This window comes from Bos mutus, chromosome 2, assembly GCF_027580195.1.
Source record: "Bos mutus isolate GX-2022 chromosome 2, NWIPB_WYAK_1.1, whole genome shotgun sequence".
NCBI classification, from domain to species: domain Eukaryota; kingdom Metazoa; phylum Chordata; class Mammalia; order Artiodactyla; family Bovidae; genus Bos; species Bos mutus.
The window spans coordinates 6,485,054-6,502,570 of NC_091618.1; the positions used below are offsets into that span (position 1 = coordinate 6,485,054).

The following is a 17,517-nucleotide window of genomic DNA, read 5'->3' on the forward strand; positions in this document are numbered from 1 at the left end:
TATTTGAGGGTGGAAGTATGTCCCTCAAGAGGAGCTGATTTTCTGGTTCAGTTCAGTTTAGTCAATCAGTCGTGTCGAACTCTTTGCAGCCCTGTGGACTGCAGCACAGCAGGCCTCCCTGTTCATCACCATCTCCCGGAGCTTGCTCAAACTCATGTCCATAGAGTCGGTGATGCCATCCAATCATCTCGTCCTCTGTCGTCCCCTTCTCCTCCTGCCCTCAATCTTTCCCAGCATCAGGGTCTTTTCAAATGAGTCAGTTCTTCGCATCACGTGGCCAAAGTATTGGAGTTTCAGCTTTAGCATCAGTCCTTCCAGTGAATATTCAGGACTGATTTCCCTTAGGATGAACTGGTTGGATCTCCTTGCAGTCCAAGGGACTCTCAAGAGTCTTCTCCAACACCACAGTTCAAAAGCATCAGTTCTTCGTTGCTCAGCTTTCTTTATAGTCCAACTCTCACATCTATACATGACTACTGGAAAAACCATAGCTTTGACTAGATGGACTTTTGTTGGCAAAGTAATGTCTCTGCTTTTTAATATGCTGTCTAGGTTGTTCATAGCTTTTCTTCCAAGGAGCAAACATCTTTTAATTTATGGCTGCAGTCACCATCTGCAGTGATTTTTGAGCCCAAGAAAATAAAGTCTGCCACTGTTTCCACTGTTTCCTCATCTATTTGCCATGAAGTGATGGGACTGGATGCCATGATCTTAGTTTTTTGAATGTTGAGTAAGCCAGGTTTTTCACTCTCCTCTTTCACTTTCATCCAGAGGCTCTTTAGTTATTCTTTGCTTTCTGCCATAAGGGTGGTGTCATCTGCATATCTGAGGTTATTGATATTTCTCCCTGCAATCTTGATTCCAGCTTGTGCTTCATCCAGCCTGGCATTTTGCATGATGTACTCTGCATATAAGTTAAATAAGCAGGGTGACAATACATAGTCTTGACATACTACTTTCCCAATTTTGAAGCATTCCGTTATTTCATGTCCGGTTATAATCGTTGCTTATTGGCCTGCATATAGGTTTCTCCTTACCTTGGACGAGGGGTATCTCCTCGCCACCGCCCCTCCTTTCCTTGAACGCGGGCAGCTGCGACAGTGCACTAGCGTGGGAGCTGCGATGGCACACAAGCACGGCCGAGAGGAGCTACCCCACGTCCAAGGTCAGGGGCAGAAGCTGGGAGGACCCCATGCCCGAGGGGCAGCGGCCAAGAGGAACTACCCCACGTCCGAGGTCAGGGGCAATGGCTGAAAGTGCCAGGCTGCGACGGCGCAGGAACAGCGGAGAGGAGCTATCCCATGTCCCATGCCAAAGTCTTTGACTGTGTGGATCACAATAAACTGTGGAAAATTCTTCAAGAGATGGGAATACCAGACCACCTGACCTGCCTCTTGAGAAACTTGTATGCAGGTCAGGAAGCAACAGTTAGAACTGGACATGTGTTGAGGTCCTTTAATAGACCGGAACCTGGTGGTCTGGAGTCGACTGATAAGAAAGTAAAGGAGAGAGAGACTGATATTCCTTGGTTTACACAGAAAGCCAATAAAGCTCCTGACATGGGACTTGCTCAGTTCACGGAGGCCTCAGGCGCCCTCTCGATGGGGTGAAGATGCAGAGCACCTTCTCTAGAGGGTCTTAGAAGCCCAGGCAGGAAAGTGAACTCAGAGAGCCTCTGCGCTCCAGGGGATCAGCCTGAAAAAGAGAGAGAGAGAAAGAAAGAAAGACACGGGGACCAGAGCTCTGATGGAGCAAAGGTGTTTTAATCAACATGGTGTGGGCATATATACTGTCTTACAAGGTAGTTATTCTCAGCAAAGATAAAGGTTAAAATTCCAGACTTACAAAACATAGGTGATCCATACTAAAGAGAGAGAGAGTTGTAAACAATCACTTTTACCGTATGGTTCACAAGAAGGAAGAGGGTACTTATCACCATATAGAAACACTAATGAAGGAAATGCCTGGATTCCTCAGTCCTGGGAGAGGCTTGCCTCTCCTCTTAATTCCTGAATATTCAGGAATTAATAAGGAGCAGAGAATTCCTGACAGATCCAAAACAGCACACAGGAAGCCTCCTGTTAAATGCTTCCTGACAGACATGGAACAACAGACTGGTTCCAAATAGGAAAAGGAGTACGTCATGGCTGTATATTGTCACCCTGCTTATTTACTTATATGCAGAGTACATCATGAGAAACGCTGGGCTGGAGGAAGCACAAGCTGGTATCAAGATTGCCGGGAGAAATATCAATAACCTCAGATATGCAGATGACACCACCCTTATGGCAGAAAGTGAAGAGGAACTAAAAAGCCTCTTAATGAAAGTGAAAGAGGAGAGTGAAAAGTTGGCTTAAAGTTCAACATTCAGAAAACGAAGATCATGGCATCTGGTCCCATCACTTCATGGGAAATAGGTGGGGAAACAGTGTCAGACTTTATTTTTGGGGGGCTCCAAAATCACTGCAAGTGGTGACTGCAGCCATGAAATTAAAAGACACTTACTCCTTGGAAGAAAAGTTATGACCAACCTAGATAGCAAATTAAAAAGCAGAGGTATTATTTTGCCAACTAAAGTCCATCTAGTCAAGGCTATGGTTTTTCCAATAGTCGTGTATGGATGTGAGAGTTGGACTGTGAAGAAGGCTGAGCGCTGAAGAATCAATGCTTTTGAATCAGTGGTGTTGGAGAAGACTCTTGAGAGTCCCTTGGACTGCAAGGAGATCCAACCAGCCCATTCTAGAGGACATCAGCCCTGGGTGTTCTTTGGAAGGAATGATGTGATGCTGAAGCTGAAACTCCAATACTTTGGCCACCTCATGCGAAGAGTTGACTCATTGGAAAAGACTCTGATGCTGGGAGGGATTGGGGGCAGAAGGAGAAGGGGATGACAGAGGATGAGATGGCTGGATGGCATCACCGACTCAATGGCCGGGAGTTTGAGTGAACTCTGGGAGTTGGTGATGGACAGGGAGGCCTGGCGTGCTGCGATTCATGGAGTTGCAAAGAGTCGGACACGACTGAGCGACTGAACTGAACTGAACTGATAGGTTTCTCAGGAGATAGGTGAGGTGGTCTGGTATTCCCATCTCTTTAAGAATTTTCCACGGTTTGTTGTGATCCACATAGTCAAAGGCTTTAGTCAATGAAGCAAAGATATATGTTTTTCTGTTTTCACCTCATTCCTCCACTCACCAGCTGTATGACCATAGATGAGTTAAATCTATGCTCATGTGTTAAATGGGCATAATAAAAGTATTTGCCTATACTGTGAGGGGCACATGAAATGATGCCTATAAAGTCACACATTGTTGGGCACATAGTATGTGCTCAGTAAAAATCAGTTATTTGAACAAGTAGTAGTTGAATTGAAAGGTTTACTCCAAATGTAAATAAGCAGGACCCTAAGGAGTCTTCCTGGGATGGCTCCCCACCCCCTCAACCCTCCCAACCCCCCGAAATGCCCTCTACTTGACTCTTGTTTGTAGAGAAACTTTAGTTTCCTAGGCCTTCCCCAGTTTCCAAAGAATACATTTAATCAGAGAAGTGAGAAAATGCAGAACAAAGGGAAACTGTCAAGCAAGACAGAATAATAATAGTTTAGCCATTAAACAAATCAAGAACCTTCAGTTCCTTCTCAAGTGCTATAGATAATATTCTGACCTATATCCTTTGAGCTGTCTCGCAGAGACTAAAACCTCCACCAGATGGAAGAGATTAACTGCGTGCTACCCATAAGCCTGTAGACCCCAGAAGGTTGATGATATTGACTCCTGATGACCTCAGCACCAATCAGTCAGAAGAATTGTCCACAAGCTGATCACACACTCCACAACTTCCCTCCCTCACTCTGTATTTAAAAACCTTTCCCTAGGACTTCCCTGGTGGTCCAGTGGCTAAGACTCTGCACTCACAGTGCAGGGGGCCCAGGTTCGATCCCTGGTCAGGGAACAACATCCCACATGCTACAAGTAAGGGTTTGCATGCTGCAACTAAGACCCAGCACAGCCAAATAAATGAATAAATATTGAAGAGAGAGAGAGAGAAAAAACCCTTTCCCTGAAAACCATCAGTGGCTCAGGTCTTTGGAGCATTAGCTGCCTGGACTCCTTGCTCGGTGCTCTGCAAGGAATGCTGCACTTGGCTTCACAGCAACTCCGTGTCAGCTGACTGGTTTTACTGCCCAGGTGAGTGGACCCACGTTTGGCTTGGTAACACAGACTTGGTGTGTGATATGGAGAAACCTCCAGAACTAGGGTAAAGCGTGGGTGAAGATGAGGATCTGCAGAAGGGAAGACGGGGCAGGATGAAGCATGGGGCCTGACTGCAGGCAGTGGTTGTGGGGAAGATGAGGGAAGAAAAACTAGGACTATTTCTGAGAATCCCAGTAGGTTCACAGGACCAATTTTAGACTCAGGGAGAGACACAGAGAGCATCCTCAGTCAGTCCTGCCGCCCTCCACAATCTTGTAGTTCCCAGAGAATTCCAGGACACCACTCCTCTCCACGTGTCCATCGATGAGAGAAAGAGCTGAGGCCAGAGAAACAGATGAGGCTGGGAGGGTGTCAAGGCACTGGATGCAGCACTCAAATAATTCCTTAATTAATCTTACGACAGCGTTTGAGGATTGGACTCTCATTCCCATTTTTTAAAAAATTTATTTATTTGGCTGCACTGGGTCTTAATTGCAGCATGTGGGATCTGGTTCCCTGACCCTGGGTTTAACCTCAGATCCATTGGGAGTTCAGAGTCTTAGCCATTGGACCACCACGGAAGTCCCTGTCATTCCCATTTTACAGATGGACTATCTGAGGCTCAGAGGGGTGAAATAATTCTCTGGGGCTCCCTGGGGAGAGCTGGGAAAAAACAAGAGCTGCCCACTAGGGCCCATTGGATGCTAACCACAGCCTTGAGGCACACTTTCCATGTAATAGCTCCCAACTGATCATGAGGTCGGTACTTGATTATCCCAGTTTTACAGATGAGGAAACAAACCAAGGATTGAAACCCAGCCCCTTGCTTTAGGAACTCTAAGACTTAGCCTCTGGACCACCAGGGAAGCCCACAGATTCTTTCTTAAAGTTGGACTGAGCAGAAACAAATGGGGCTGATGCTGTAAACCCACACATCTACCAGTCTCATTACTTTATAACCCCATCATACCACACCCACTGGGCCCCAACTAAGCTGAAAGGCAGAATTTAATTCTACAAAGTGGTTTGGAAGAAAAAAAATGCACGGATGCTTCCGAATTTAATTGTCAGGTAAAGATCAGCTCTAATTACTCCAAAAAAAGAGAAAGTTTGACAGTTTCTGAAATTCAAGGCAACTTTCTGACATGGATAATGACTTGACAGATTCATTTGAGATTCCCAAGCATCCTTTTAAAATCTCAGGTGTTCCCTTCAAAACGTTAAAAAAAAAAAAACCTCTGAAATCCATGCAGCTATAAACTTTCATTTGAAACACAATTTGTAAAATTAGAACTGACTTTCACCCATCAGAGAAGAAGTTTTAAAAGATTGGTGATACCCAAAGTTGGCTAGGGTGTAGGGAAATGGGACCCTCATTCACTACTGTGCTCAGTCACACCTGACTCTTTGCAACCCCATGGACTGTGGACTACCAGGCTTCTCAAAATTCCATGGAATTCTCCAGGCAAGAATACTGAAGTGAGTAGCCATTCCCTTCTTCAGGGGATCTTCCCAACCCAGGGATTGAACCTGAGTCTCTGGCATTGCAGGCAGACTCTTTACTGTTATGAACCTTCAGGGAAGCCCTATTCACTACTGAGAGAAGTGCAAATAAGGGTAGTCTTTTTGGAAGATAATTTGGCATCAAGTGTCAAAAGTTTGAGTAAGCATGCTTTGACAATTCCATTGCTAAGTATCATCCTAAAAATAAACTCTCCCATGTGTACACAGATGTATGTTTATCACTGTAAAAAAAATGAAGATGACTTCAAAGCCTTTGTATTCCTTTAGCTAAATAAATTATGTCTACTTATGAGTTACCATAAAGCAGTTAAAAATAGTTAGGCAGATCTCTGTGTATTGGTGTGATAAGCTCTTTGAGTGAAAAAAGCTAAAGTGAGAAAAGTAAGTTACAGAACAGTGTATGGTGTGATCCCACTCATGTACCAAAACTATGTCTGTGTATATGCAAAACTTTAAAAATGCACATAACTGCTAGCAAAGCGACCTGGAAGGAATCACACCAAGTTATTAACGATGGTCAGCTGGGGACTGCCCTGGTGGTCCAGTGGCTAAGCCTCCTTCCTCCCAATGTAGGGGGCCCAAGTTTGATCCCTAGTCAGGGAACTATATCCCATGTGCTGCAACTAAGACTTGGCACAGCTAAAATAAATAAAAATAAATATTTTTTTTAAAAGTCAGCTGAGGAGGGAGGGGAACAGACTGAGTGCAAAGGAATTTCATCTTTTACTCTCTTATATGTTGGCATTTTCCTCTTATTGTTGGCATTTCTTTTAACAAATGTATAACTTATGTGTATTCGAAATACATACAGAAAATGATAAAAAATTTAAATTTCACACTACTTGTACTTTGGGATTTTTTTGGATTTGTTATGTCTTTGTGCGTTTTAATAAACTGTCAATGAACTTTAAAAGATACGTATGCATATACAAGAGAAAAATTAATTATGAAGCTTTTGAGCAAGCTACATTACATTAGCAAGCTTCATGTGCCACACTATTTAAGAGAAGCTATGTAAAATTGTGGCTCTATAATTCTACAAACACAAAAAATAAAAGCATTTTCAATAAAGCAAAGGATAGAGTTGACCCTCCTTATCCAACGGGTTCCACACCAGGGATATGCAGGGCTAATTGTAAGGGACTTGAGCATCATCATTTCTTGGTGTTAGTGCTAGAAGGTCTTGTAGGTCTTCATAGAACCGTTCAACTCCCCTTCTTCAGCATTACTGGTCGGGGCATAGACTTGGATTACCGTGATATTGAATGGTTTGCCTTGGAAATGAACAGGGATCATTCTGTCGTTTTTGAGATTCTATCCAAGTACTGCATTTCGGGCTCTTTTGTTGACTATAATGGCTCCTCTGTTTGTTCTAAGGGATTCTTGCCCACAGTAGGAGATATAATGGTCATCTGAGTTAAATTAACCCATTCCAATCCATTTTAGTTCACTGATTCCTAAAACGTTGATGTTCACTCTTGCCATCTCCTGCTTGACTACTTCCAATTTGCTTTGATTCATGGACCTAACATTCCAGATTCCTATGCAATATTGTTCTTTACAGCATCAGACTTTACTTCCATCACCAGTCACATCCTGGGTATTGTTTTTGCTTTGGTTCTGTCTCTTCATTCTTTCTGGAGTTATTTCTCCACTGATCTCCAGTAGCATATTGAGCACCTACAGACCTGGAGAGTTCATCTTTCAGTGTCCTATCTTTCTGTCTTTTCATACTGTTCATGGGGTTCTCAAGGCAAGAATACTGAAGTGGTTTGCCATTCCCTCCGGTGGACCATGTTTTGTCAGAACTTTCCACCATGACCTGTCCATCTTGGGTGGCCCTACATGGCGTGGTTCATCATTTCATTGCAGCCATGAAATTAAAAGATGCTTGCTCCTTGGAAGAAAAGCTATGAACAACCTAGACAGCATATTAAAAGCCAGAGACATTAGTTTGCCAACAAAGGCCTGTCCAGTCAAAGCTATGGTTTTTCCAGTAGTTACGTATAGATGTGAGAGTTGGACTATAAAGAAAGCTGAGTGCCAAAGAATTGATGCTTTTGAACTGTGGTGTTGGAGAAGACTCTTGAGAGTCCCTTAGACTGCAAGGAGATCCAACCAGTCCATCCTAAAGGAGATCAGTCCTAAATATTCATTAGAAAGACTGATGCTGAAGCTGAAACTCCAATACTTTGGCCACCTGATGCGAAGAACTGACTCATTTGAAAAGACCCTGATGCTGGGAAAGATTGAAGGAAGGAGGAAAAGGGGACAACAGAGGATGAGATGGTTGGATGGCATCACTGACTCAACGGACATAAGTTTGAGCAAGCTCCGGGAGTTGGTGATGGACAGGGAAGCTTGGCATGCTGCAGTCCATGGGGTGGCAAAGAGTTGGACATGACTGAGCGACTGAACTGAACTGAACTGAGCATCATGGATTTGGGTATTGATAGGATGTCCTAGAACCAGTCTCCCAGGATACTGTAATTCTGAACCAGAGAATTCCCAGCCTGGCTTGAGTCAGGATCTATTGTGAATCTTGTTAAGCGTCTCCAGGGATTCTGAATCAGTAAGGCTGCTCCTCAAGCTATTGCTGAGTGGTTGTTTTATTTTTACGTCTAAAAAACAAATGTGGTCACTGAGCCTCAGAAAGGGAAAGAGACCTTCTCAGAGTCACAAAGGAAGCCCCATCCCTCTCTTCTTGTGTCCCCTCCCCCATATCCCACCCCAGGGGGAAAAATGCTTCCCCCACCACCCCTCTAGATTAGACCAGCTGTGAGCATCACAGAATTAAACTTCAAACATTTTAACGCAGCTCCAAAGTTATTTCCTCCCATGTGGAGAAAGAGCATCCCTTGAGAAAGATGCTAAATTGCCTTAATTATGTTTCTTTCAAAGGCACAGAGTGCCCATCTGCTTTCAAGGTGGGGGCTGTGGATGCACGCTGAGCACACATACAAATCAACCCCAATAATGCAAACACTATGAACAGGTCCATGTAGCAGGTATCATAGCACGTGATAGTCGCTCAGTCACATCTGATGCTTTACAACCCCATGGGCTGTAGCCTGCCAGGCTCCTCTGTCCAGGGAATTCTCTAGGCAAGAATACTGGAGGGGGTAGCCATTCCCTTCTCCAGGGGATCTTCCTGACCCAGGGATTGAGCCAGATCTCCTGCATTGCAGGAAGATTCTTTAAGGTCTTAGTCCCCAGAGAAGCCCTAGCAGGTCCATGCAGCCCTGTCTGAGAGATAGAAAGAACGGTACCCATGGGGCAGGCCACTGATCAACTCAGCTCCAAGGCTCCCCTTGAAATCGGGTTCCGGTTGAAGCAGACATGGACTACAGCTGGCACCAGCTCTTGACTCTGGGGTTTGGGGTAGAGGGCACAGTGTTGTACACGTGAGAGACTTCAGGAGTGAGAGTCTCCCACCCCCCAGGCACAGCGCTGACCCCAGACAACAGCATGAGTGCAAAGCACAGTGTCACTGGAACTCAGTAAATGTGAGAAGCAGAAGAGGCTTTGGAATGTCATCCAGAAAAGAGCACAGCTGCTGAGCCAGCTCAGGATTCAAACCCTGGCCCTGCTCACTCGCTGTATGACTGAGGGCAAGATATGTGTCCCTCTCCGGGGTGTCCTCTTCTGTAAGATGGGGACAGTAATGCCTGCTTCCTAGGTTGGAGCAAGCTGGTGTGAGGGGCTGTGTGTCCAGCTCTTAACACAAGGCTCAGTTCAGTTCAGTCTCTCAGTCATGTCGGACTCTTTGTGACCCCATGCACTGCAGCACACCAGACCTCCCTGTCCAGCACCAACTACTGGAGCTTGCTCAAACTCATGTCCATTGAGTTGGTGATGCCATCCAACCATCTCATCCTCTCTCATCCCCTTCTCCTCCTGCCTTCAATCTTTCCCAGCATCAGGGTCTTTTCCAATGACTCAGTTCTTCACATCAGGTGGCCAAAGTAGTGGAGCTTCAGCTTCAGCATCAGTCCTTCCAATGAACACCCAGGACTGATCTCCTTTAGGATGGACTGGTTGGATCTCCTTGCAGTCCAAGGGACTCTCAAGAGTCTTCTCCAACACCACAGTTCAAAACCATCAATTCTTTGGCACTCAGCTTTCTTTACAGTCCAACTCTCACATCCATACATGACTACTGAAAAAACCATAGCCTTGACGAGATGGACTTTTGTTGGCAAACAAATGTCTCTGGTTTTTAATATGCTGTCTAGGTTGGTCATAACTTTTCTTTCAAGGAGCAAATGTCTTTTAATTTCATGGCTGAAGTCACCATCTGCTGTGATTTTTGAGCCCAAGAAAATAAAGTCTGTCACTGTTTCCACTGTTTCCCCATCTATTTGCCATGAAGTGATGGGACCAGATACCATGATCTTCATTTTTTTAATGTTGAGTTTTAAGCCAGCTTTTTCACTCTTCTCATTCACTTTCATCAAAAGGCTCTTTAGTTCCTCTTCGCTTTCTGCCATAAGGGTGGTATCATCTGCACATCTGAGGTTATTGATATTTCTCCCAGCAATCTTGATTCCAGCTTGTGATCATCCAGCCCGGGATTTCATATGGTGTACTCTGCATATAAGTTAAATAAGCAGGGTGAAAATATACAGCCTTGACGTACTCCTTTGCCTATTTGGAACCAGTTTGTTGTTCTATGTCCAGTTCAAACTATTGCTTCTTGACCTGCTTACAGATTCCTCAAGAGGCAGGTAAGGTAGTCTCATATTCCCACCTCTTTAAGAATTTTCCAGTTTGTTGTGATCCACACAGTCAAAGGCTTTAGTGTAGTCAGTGAAGCAGAAGTTTTCTGGGATTCTCTTGTTTTTTTGATGATCCAATGGATGTCGGCAATTTGATCTGTGGTTCCTCTGCCTTTTCCAAATCCAGCTTGAATATCTAGAAGTTCTCTGTTCACATACTGTTGAAGCCTAACTTGGAGAATTTTCAGCATTACTTTGTTAGCATGTGAGATGAGTGCAATTGTGTGATAGTTTGAACTTTCTTTGGCATTGCCTTTCTTTGGGATTGGAATGAAAACTGACCTTTTCCAGTCCTGTGGCCACTGCTAAGTTTTCCAAATTTGCTGGCATATTGAGTGCAGCACTTTCACATCATCAGCTTTTAGGATGTGAAATAGCTCAACTGGAATTCCATCACCTTCACTAGCTTTGTTCGTAGTGATACTTCCTAAGGCCCACCTGACCTCACACTCCAGGATGTCTGGTTCTAGGTGAGTGATCACACTACTGTGATTATCTGGGTCGTGAAGATCTTTTTTGTATAGTTCTTCTAACTATTATTGCCACCTCTTTTTAATATCTTTTGCTTCTGTTAGGTCCCTACCATTTCTGTCCTTTATCAAGCCCATCTTTGCATGAAATGTTCCCTTGGTATCTCTAATTTTTTTGAAGAGATCCCTAGTCTTTCCCATTCTGTTGTTTTCCTCTATTTCTTTGCATTGATCGCTGAGGAAGACTTTCTTATCTCTCCTTGCTATTTTTTGGAACTCCGCATTCAGATGGATATATCTTTCCTTTTCTCCTTTGCCTTTCTCTTCTCTTCTTTTCTCAGCTATTTGTAAGGCCTCCCCAGACAGCCATTTGGCCTTTTTGCATTTCTTTTTCTGTTCAGGTTTATGAACCTCCATCCATAGTTCTTCAGGCACTCTATCTATCAGATCTAATCCCTTGAATCTGTTTCTTACTTCCACTGTATAATTGTAAGGGATTTGATTTAGGTCATACCTGAATGAGCTAGTGGTTTTCCCTGCTTTCTTCAATTTAAGTCTGAATTTTGCAATAAGGATTTCATGATTTGAGCCACAGTCAGCTCCCAGTCTTGTTTTTGCTGACTGTATGGAGCTTCTCCATCTTTGGCTGCAAAGAATAATCAATCTGATTTTGGTATTGACCATCAAGTGATGTCAATGTGTAGGGTTGTCTCCTGTGTTGTTGGAAGAGGGTGTTTGCTATGACCAGTGTGTTCTCTTGGCAAAACCCTGTTAGCCTTTGCCCTGCTTCATTTTGTTCCACAAGGCCAGGCATGATTAAATGCGTGACAGTTGGCTCTTTTATTATTCCTCATTATTATTCACCTACACCTTCTTGAAATGCCTACACTTTCATTCTTTTTCAGGGAGGAAGGATGCAGAGAAAAGATGAAACAATTTCTAGAAAAGATAGCAACTTAATCTATGTTCTTGAAGGAAATCTGCACAACCTTGAAAAAAAAATCTCTTTATTCTCATAGGACTCAGTTTCCCCATGCATACCACAAGGTCCAAAGGTCATTTCAGCTCTGACCACCTAGTACTTTATGCATGAGGACAGTACCAGACTGCCTCCAGAATTATCCTGAGGGAGTGACTAGGGGAAAATCAGGGAGGAGAAATCCCCAGATGCTTACCCAACACTTAGAAGAGGTGACTAAGACCATTAAGGGGTGAGCTCAGGATGAGGCTGGTTCTCTGGCAAAGCAAGGATAACTTGGGCACGTGCTAGCCAGTGTCCGGCTTTTTTTTTGGATAGAAACTGTTGTGACTGTTGGTGATGAGAGCAGCTTCTATTTTTTGTTTTTAATATTTATTTATTTGGCTGTGCTGGGTCTCAGTTCTGGCATGTGGGATCTAGTTTCCTGACCAGGGATGGAACCCGGGCCCCCTGCATTGGGAACACAGAGTCTCAGCCACTGGAACTACAAAGGAACTCTGTAGCTTCTATTTTTCAGAATCTCCTCTGCTCCAGGCACTATATGGGACATTTTAAATATATAAAATCTTTCATGCTTGTAACACCACTGGAAAGAAATGACCCAATTCAACAGTGAGGAAGAAGACTTAGAGAACTAAGATCACACAGCTAATAAAACAGCAAAAGTGGGATTTGAACCTGGGAAGTTCTAGAGTTGATTCCCTGTGCCTTATGCTGCATCACCAGCTAGGAACTGCTGGAAATGAAGAAAGGAATAAACATGCCCAGATGCCCTCATGTGTATTAAGCAGCAGGCTAGATACTAGGTTTATGTCATTTAAACATTACAATTATCTTGTATTTTTTAAAAAACATATATTTATTTATTTGGCTGTGTCAGGTCTTAGCTGAGCAATTTGGGATCTAGTCCTCTGACTAAGGATTGAACCCAGACTCCCTGCATTGGGAGTGCAAAGTCTTAGCCAATGGATCACCAGGGAAGTCCCACAATTACCTTGTAATATAGGTATTCCTGTTCCTGTTTATAGGTGGGTATACAGAAGTTCTCTGAGGCTAAGAACTGGATTCAGGGAATAACAAGACAAAAGGGCTCTTTTTGGGCTTCAGACCCTTTGACAATCTAGTGAAACCTATAGATTCCTCCTCAGAATGTGTTTTTAAATGCCCAAAATAAAATACATAGGTTTGCAAAGAAAACAAATGATAATGAAATATAGTTGTCAAAATACTTTTTAAAAGCCCCATGATATAATAAGAGTGTTTCTTTATTAACGCATTAAATAACAAGATCTGGCATTCTCATTTCAAAGTTGTAGTGACATAAAGTGGCTTTCCTAGTAGCTCAGTTGGTAAAGAATCCACCTGCAATTCAGAAGACCCTGGTTTGATTTCTGGGTAGGGAAGATCCACTGGAGATGCGATAGGCTACCCACTGCAGTATTCTTGGGCTTCCCTTGTGGCTCAGCTGGTAAAGAATCTGCCTGCAATTTGGGAGACCTGGGTTGGGAAGATCCCCGGGTTGGGAAGATCCCCTGGAGAAAGGAAAGGCTACCCATTCTAGTACTCTGGCTTGGAGAATTCCACGGACTACAGTCTAAGTGTTGCAAAGAGTCGGACACAACTGAGCGACTTATACATCACTTCAGTGACATAAACAATATTTCAGGGTACCTGCAATAACCATCAGTTCAGTTCAGTCACTCAGTTGTGTCTGGCTCTTTGCGACCTCGTAAACCGCAGCACGCCAGGCCTCCCTGTCCATCACCAACTTCCGGAGTCCACCCAAACCCATGTCCATTGAGTCAGTGATGCCATCCAATCATCTCATCCTCTGTTGTCCCCTTCTCCTCCTGCCCTCAATCTTTCCCAGCATCAGAGTCTTTTCCAATGAGTCAGCTCTTCACATTAGATGCCCAAGTATTGGAGTTTCAGCTTCAATGTCAGTCCTTCCAATGAACACCCAGGACTGATCTCCTTTAGGATGGACTAGTTGGATCTCCTTGTAGCCCAAGGGACTCTCAAGAGTCTTCTCCAATATCACGGTTCAAAAGCATCAATTCTTTGGTGCTCAGCTTTCTTCACAGTCCAACTCTCACATCCATACATGACTACTGGAAAAACCGTAGCCTTGACTAGACGGACCTTTGTTGGCAAAGTAATGTCTCTGCTTTTTAATATGCTGTCTAGGTTGGTCATAACTTTCCTTCCAAGGAGTAAGCGTCTTTTAATTTCATGGCTGCAATTACCATCTGCAGTGATTTTGGAGCCCAAGAAAACAAAGTCAGCCACTGTTTCCACAGCTTCCTCACCTATTTGCCATGATGGGACCGGATGCCATGATCTTAGTTTTCTGAGCTTTAAGCCAACTTTTTCACTCTCTTTTCCTCCACATGATAGTACCATCATGTGGAACCAAAATATCTGTGATTTTTATTGGAACCAAAGGCACAGGTATGACTATTGCCCTGATTCATTCTAACTTTGGGATAGAAGATAGTGAAAACTAAGGCATAATTTTTTCCCCTATTCAAGTCCATGTCCTGCCTGAAATCTGTCCATGGAACTCAGGAGTCCATAGACCCAGGTTAGCAACGCCTGCAAAGACTGTGACTACAGTCACTGGATTGAGTTACACTAGGAATCAGTCATAGTTGTGCTTGGGTAACTTGTCAACGGCTTGTTTCATGGAAAACCAAATATTTGGCCAAGTACGTGATACTCTCCAACCACACTGTGCACACCTGGGAGAAAAAGCCTTGGGCTTGAACGATTCATCCAAGGGAACAGGACCACCAGCAGACACGTGATATGATACAGGGAGGCTCCTCCCGGGTAGGGCAGTCCTTCCTGGTCCTGTGTCCTCAGTGGGTGGCTTGAGTAATGAAAACATACAACTCCTCTCCCCCCAAATTTCACACACATCTTAGATTTCTTCTATCTGCTTCCAGCAGGTAAGGTTTCTTCTCTCTTAAATGGATGACTACCAGATGCAGCAAGCACTGAGGACGCATTTATTCATTCAGTTTATATTCACTAAGCATATTGTTAGCCAGCACTTTTGAGCTAAGCAAAAGAAAGAAAGGGGGAGGCTACTTATTGACTCACAGAACTTAAAATGTCTAAGAATGGTACCACTTCACGTGTAGCTGGATCCAGGCTCTGTTTTCCACTGCATCAGCTTCATTCTCAAACAGGCTCCCCATGAGTGCAATAAAGCAGTCACCAGTAAATTCTGGTGGTTATCTTACTTGCTCAGCCACCTTAGCAGAAAGAAAGTGCCTCTTTCTCAATAGCTTCAGGAAAAAAGTCCTGGAATTGACTCTTGGTGGATCAAGCTGGGGCATGTGTCTGTCTCTGAACCAATCACTGTGGCAAAATGGATGTGATGTGCTAACTAGCCAGGTCTGAGTTATGGCGGGAGCCAGTCCTAATTGAACCACAAGGTCTGAGTTGGGGGGTGGGTGTTCCCAGTGGAAAATCAGATCATCAACACCAGAAAATGATGCTGGGGAAGGGCAGGGGATGTCTTCTGCTTGCCCTGTTTGCCAGGCTGTTGAGAGAGGAACTCTGCCCTAAATAGTATAGATAGCTGAACGCAAGACATCTGAGAGCGAACAGATGAGCTCAAACAGAAGGTAATGTTAACCAAACATACAGCCCAGAAAAGAGCATGGCCGGTCTCAGAGGGCCACGTGGGGGTTACATGCAGGAACAGAGTGAGCCAGCAGGAGCTGTGGGGGGTGGGCTTTATAGTAAAAGAGAGGGTGAGGTGACCCCTGGTTTCCTTGGGAGGAAGTGATTGGCTTGTCTGAATAATTTCTCAGGCTGGCAGGGAGTTGGAATAGGCTAGGCTGAGGGTCAGATTGGGCAGCTGATCTGGCTGGTAGAGGGATTAGCAGGCTGGGGAGCCTTTCCCTGAGGGTGGTGGGAAGTAAGTCTGGAGCAGGGGAGCTAGACTTTGGTGCCCTGTGAGACTCAGAGATGCCAGGGCAGCACGTTGATGCTGCGGACCTTACAACGCACCCTCTGAATGGCCTGCTGTATGCCACGAGTGCTCTTAGGCGTGGAGCTTACAGGGGAGATTTCTCACAGACCTGGTGCTCTCTACTTGGAACTGGAGTCTCTGGCTCCAATAGATCTACTCTGGACCCAACCCTTTAAAACTGTTTCTTACTTTCCTGCTCTCTGCTTGAATACCTCCCTGGAATCTAGACTCATTTTTGGGCATTTAGACATTTCTTCTTAATATAGAGTTATCCTTCAGTTCAGTTCAGTTCAGTTGCTCAGTTGTGTCCGACTCTTTGTGACCCCATGAATCGCAGCACACCAGGCCTCCCTGTCTATCACCAACACCCGGAGTTCACCCAAACTCATGTCCATCGAGTCGATGATACTATCCAGGCATCTCATCCTCTGTCGTCCCCTTCTCCTCCTGCCCCCAATTCCTCCCAGTATCAGAGTCTTTTCCAATGAGTCAACTCTTCATATCAGGTGGCCAAAGTATTGGAGTTTCAGCTTTAGCATCAGTCCTTCCAAAAAACACCCAGGACTGATGTCCTTTAGAATGGACTGGTTGGATCTCCTTGCAGTCCAAGGGACTCTCAAGAGTCTTCTCCAACATCACAGTTCAAAAACATCAATTCTTCAGCGCTCAGCTTTCTTCATGGTCCAACTCTCACATCTGTACATGACCACAGGAAAAACCATAGCCTTGACTAGACGGACCTTTGTTGGCAAAGTAATGTCTCTGCTTTTGAATATGCTATCTAGGTTGGTCATAACTTTCCTTCCAAGGAGTAAGCGTCTTTTAATTTCATGGCTGCAATCACCATCTACAGTGATTTTGGAGCCCCAAAAATAAAGTCTGACACTGTTTCCACTGTTTCCCCATCTGTTTCCCATGAAGTGATGGGACCAGATGCCATGATCTTAGTTTTCTGAATGCTGAGCTTTAAGCCAACTTTTTCACTCTCCTCTTTCACTTTCATCAAGAGGCTTTTTAGTTCCTCTTCACCTTCTGCCATAAGAGTGGTGTCATCTGCATATCTGAGGTTATTGATATTTCTCCCGGCAATCTTGATACCAGCTTGTGCTTCCTCCAGCCCAGTGTTTCTCATGATGTACTCTGCATATAAGTTAAATAAGCAGGGTGACAATATACAGCCTTGACGTACTCCTTTTCCTATTTGGAACCAGTTCCATGTCCAGTTCTAACTGTTGCTTCCTGACCTGCATACAGGCTTCTCAAGAGGCAGGTCAGGTGGTCTGGTATTCCCATCTCTTTCAGAATTTTCCACAGTTGATTGTGATCCACACGGTCAAAGGCTTTGGCCTAGTCAGTAAAGCAGAAGTAGATGTTTTTCTGGCACTCTCTTCCTTTTTCCATGATCCAGCGGATGTTGGCAATTTGATCTCTGGTTCCTCTGCCTTTTCTAAAACCAGCTTGAACATCTGGAATTTCACAGTTCACGTATTGCTGAAGCCTGGTTTGGAGAATTTTGAGCATTACTTTACTAGCGTGTGAGATGAGTGCAATTGTGTGGCAGTTTGAGCATTCTTCGGCATTGCCTTTC

General features: G+C 44.3%; 1 non-coding gene across 1 annotated transcript; it reads left to right on the top strand.

Annotated features, from left to right (window-relative positions):
- Nucleotides 1–3,878: 3,878 nt before the first annotated feature.
- On the top strand, nt 3,879–3,951 carry TRNAV-CAC (transfer RNA valine (anticodon CAC)). The gene has a single exon. It is a non-coding gene; the product is annotated as a tRNA-Val (tRNA).
- Nucleotides 3,952–17,517: the final 13,566 nt, after the last annotated feature.